Source organism: Vigna umbellata, chromosome 6 (genome assembly GCF_029865625.1).
Source record: "Vigna umbellata cultivar VRB3 chromosome 6, Vumbellata_1.0, whole genome shotgun sequence".
Lineage (NCBI taxonomy): Eukaryota > Viridiplantae > Streptophyta > Magnoliopsida > Fabales > Fabaceae > Vigna > Vigna umbellata.
The window spans coordinates 6,030,632-6,035,394 of NC_142170.1; the positions used below are offsets into that span (position 1 = coordinate 6,030,632).

At 35.8% G+C, this 4,763-nt stretch overlaps 1 pseudogene; it reads left to right on the forward strand.

The window, feature by feature from the left end:
- Positions 1–2,793: 2,793 nt before the first annotated feature.
- Positions 2,794–4,380, forward strand: LOC148196652 (uncharacterized; annotated as a pseudogene).
- Positions 4,381–4,763: the final 383 nt, after the last annotated feature.

A 4,763-nucleotide genomic window follows, 5' to 3' on the forward strand; every position in this document is an offset into this window, starting at 1 on the left:
TGTTCGTCACCTCCATTGCTCTCGGGCGAAGCATCTCTCTTGTGCAGTGCCTCTGTTTTGCCATCTTCACTCGCCTCTATTTCACTCTACGCCTCCCCCCTACGCCGACCTCGCTACTCCGCTCCTCACTGCTCCACGCCCCACTGCACCGCTAGCCTTGGCGGCTTCCTCCACGGCGTTCATCTTTCTCGTGGCTTCGTGGTAAGTTTTTTTAAAATTTTGTTTACATAATGGTCATGATAAGATTTTACATAATGGTCATGATAAGTTTTTATTGAATTTGTATGGTTTTTACATAATGAGATTAAAGTTGCGGTTTTTAGTGACGAATGATAGTTGTGTGTATGGACTTTTATAATTTTAGTTTTAATGACAATTTCTATCATTTTTATTTTGTGATGTTTATAATGTTGTGGTGCAAGTTTTCAAACAAGATTGGATTCTTTCATAGATGAATGTTAATATCACTTTTGTTAATCTTAAAAAGTGATGATTGGATGACAAATAAATTCATTATTTAAATTATTAAAACACTAACTAATGTATTGTTTGTTTTTGTCTATATATTGTATTTTGTGGTGAGGCTTTATACGCGGACATTCTCGATAGTTGATCGGCTTTCATGCTCCCAGGTTCCTATTCTTAATATTTTCCTTTTAATATGAACATGTAATTATTTGTTTGCTTGAATATATTGTTTGTTGTTGTGAATTAGCCTTAGTTTCCCGTTTGAGATTCAATACAAAAATTATTTACTATCTCCATATTTTTTTGAACAAATGTACTTTTTACAAATAAATAAAGAGGAGATGGTAATAATAATTTACAATTATTGAATCTTGAATTGTCCGGTTGGACAGTTTAAGCAGAGTAATAATTTTTTCATAGTTTATTAATACATATATATTTTAATATACATGTCTTAAATTTCATGAAATTTTGCAGGTGTGTTTTGTATTCATCTTCGGGTGCATATTTGATTGTGATGTATAATCACTTTCATTTCGTGTAACCTGAAGACCAATGCGAAATGCTGGCAAAATTTAGTGAAATTTGATGATATGTTGTTTAAAATTGATATGTTTAATAAACTAAAAAAGTGAATCTTCTTGAATGGGATAGGGTCACACCTTGAATACAAATACAATCAAAGTGATCATTAGAGATTATTGAAATTGTGTAAACGATTTCAGTAAATATGCGTACGAATCGAGGGTGGATTAATTTACCACGCATCAGCACCGAGTACGAGAGAGGGGTAGAAGAATTTATAGAGTTTGCGCAACGTTATGCGAGTACAAGTGGTGATGATGAAGTCAAGTTTAGATGTCCCTGTGTGAACTATTTGAATGGGAGGAAGTTGAATGCAACCGATATTAGGGAACATCTTATTTCTGATGGTTTCATACGAAGTTATACAACATGGATATGGCACGGCGAGGCAACAGACTTTCCAACTTTCTGTCCAACTGAAAATGTATATGATTCCACCATGGCTATGTAAGATCGACCAGAAGAAGACAACTTAGAGGAAATGATCCGCGATGTTGGCACAGAAGCTTTTGCCCAAGCACATGAGTATGAAACGACGTCCACGGATGCGAAGACTCCTTTGTATGTCGGTTCAACTAAGTTCACACGGTTGTTAGGGGTGTTAAGGCTCATGAATTTAAAGGCGAGCAATGGATGGACTGATAAGAGTTTTACAGAATTGTTGTCGTTGTTGAATGAAATGTTGCTAGATGGAATACATTACCCACTCTAATTATGATGCAAAAAAACATTCTTTGTCCGATGGGTATGGAGTATAAATGGATACATGCATGTCCGAATGATTACATATTGTATAGGAATGAGTATGATGTTTTAACAAAGTGTCAAAAATGTGGGTTATCACGATACAAGGCAAAAAACAACGGTGAAGATACTGGTCACACAGAAAAGTATGGTTCTGCTTTGAAAGTAGTTTGGTACCTTCCACTCGTGGCCAGACTTAAGCGTTTGTTCGCGAATCCCAAAGACGCTAAAAACCTAAGATGGGCTGCTTCGCCATCTAGCTGATTCAAAGCAATGGAAAAATATTGATCAAGAATTCCCACAATTTGGTCAAGAGTGTAGAAATCTTAGGTTTGGCTTAGCTACTAATGGAATGAACCCTTTTGGTAATTTAAGTACCAATCACAGTTGTTGGTCCGTTATACTGATAATTTACAACTTATCTCTTGAATTGTGCATGAAAAGAATGTACATGATGTTGTCAATGTTGATATCTGGTCCAAAGCAGCCTGGAAATGACATAGATGTTTATCTCAGGCCACTAGTTGAAGATTTGAAGTTTTTGTGGGTTGATGGGGTTGAAATATTTGATGTCATTGCTTCAGAAACTTTCATGATGCATGCCATGTTATTTTGCACCATTAATGACTTTCCAGCTTACGGTAATTTGTCGGGGTACAATGTGAAGGGTCATAAAGCATGTCCTATATGTGAAAAAACACTACAACTCAACAATTAAAACACGAAAGGAAGACAGTGTATATGCATCATCGGCGATTTTTACAATCTTATCATCCATATCGAAGGTTAAAGAAAGCATTCGATGGAGAACAAGAGAAAGACAATGCACTCATTCCACTTACTAGACTTGAAGTTCTTAAAAGAGTTAATAGAGTACATCATGTATTTGGGAAAACATCCAAGAAGTCTTCTTTAACAACCCCTTGGAAGAAGAAATCAATATTCTTTGATCTTCTATATTGGTCAAAGTTAGATGTTAGACATTGCATATATGTCATGCATGTAGAGAAGAATGTTTGTGATAGCTTGATTGGTACACTACTAAACATCCAGGGAAAAACAAAAGATAGAGTGAATGCGCGTTTGGACTTGGTTGACATGAAGATCCGAGAAAAGTTGGGACCAAGAGAGATTGGTAAACGTACTTATTTACCCCCTGCATGTTACAAAATGTCCAGACAAGAGAAGATAAGTTTTTGTCTTTGTTTAAAGAGTATCAAGGTACCACGAGGATACTCTTCAAATATCAAGAGCGTAGTGTCAATGCAGGACTTAAAGCTTGTTGGACTCAAGTCTCACGATTTCCACGTCTTAGTGCAACAATTGTTACCGGTGGCAATTCGTGGAATTTTGCCCAAAAAAGTTAGGCAGACCATAACTCGATTGTGCTCATTTTTTTCGTCAACTTGTAGTAAAGTCATCGATCCTACAAAGTTAGATGAACTTCAAAGCGACATTATCATCATCATGTGTCAGCTAGAAATGTTTTTCCCTCCATCCTTTTTTGACATCATGGTGCATTTACTTGTTCATTTGGTCAGAGAAATAAAGTTGTGTGGACCAGTATACTTAAGATGGATGTATCCTATTGAGCGTTATATGAAGATTTTGAAAGGGTACATAAAAAATCAATATCGTCTAGAAGGTTCAATGATTGAAAGATATAATGCTGAAGAAAGTATCGAGTTTTGCTTTGATTATATGACTAAAGCAAATTCGATAGGAATCCCTTAGACATCATGGTTGAATAGATGTTCTACAAGTAAAAGCATCCGAGGTGTGAATATAGTGACGAAAAGTTGTGAAGAATTGATGCAAGTACATCTGTACATATTAAACAACACAGATGAAGTGATCCCGTTTTTGGAAGCACACAAAGCCATTGTAAAGGACAAGTATCCAAGACAATCAGAGAAATGATAGTTGATGGAGCATAATAGAACATTCTTGTCCTAGTTCAAATTTGAAGTTTTGAAAGAATCACGGTCTTCTAAGACTTTGTTGTGGCTAGCAAATGGTTTGAAGTTTGATGTTGTATGTTGTACAGGCTATGAAGTTAATAATTGCAGATTCTATACAAAGACTTTGGATGATAAAAGCATAGTACAAAATAGTGACGTTAGTCTAGAAGTCGAGTCGCTACAATTTTCCACATCCAAAGATCAAAATCCTGTAATTGGATCAATGAGATATTATGGTAGAATAGAAGAGATATGGTAGGTTGATTACACTAAGTTTTTTGTTGCACTCTTCAAATGTAAGTGGGTTGACAATAAGAGTGGTGTCAAAATAGATGAATCTGGTATGACACTAGTTGATTTTTGAAAGGTTGGTTATGGAGACGAACCGTTTATCATGGCATATCAAACAAGTCAGGTTTTTTATGTCAAAGATCCTGCGTCTGACCATTGGTATGTCGCTCTTCAAGGAAAAAGATAAATTGAAGATAGAAAAGAGGATCTAAGTAGTCTTCATATTGCTGACAACAATCCATTTAAAACAACAATTAATTTGGATGACGACCCTCTAATTGATGATATACAAGCAATTCGGGAACATCACAATGAGGGAATATACATATGACCAATCCATATGATTATGTATGAATTTCATGTTTGTGTAAATATTTATGGCTTTTGTTAAATAATATATGTTATAAGTGTTTTATTAATCTTTCATCTTATTTATTGTGACAGATATATGGCTGAGCCAGCTCATTCGTCAGGAGATGAAGTCCCCACCACTTCTAAACGGACGAGAGGATATACTTAGAAGAAATGCAGGTGAGAGGACACCTGTCATTATTGACGTGGTCACTAGAGTTGCATCTGGCCCAAATGTTGAAGTATTTAGGTCTTACCTTGGAGTACTAGCACGTGATCTTATATCTATACTTAGTCCATCCTTTGACCATGTATCTGAGGCTGATCGGAATCTTATCTGGCAAGATCTATTGGTAAGTTAAA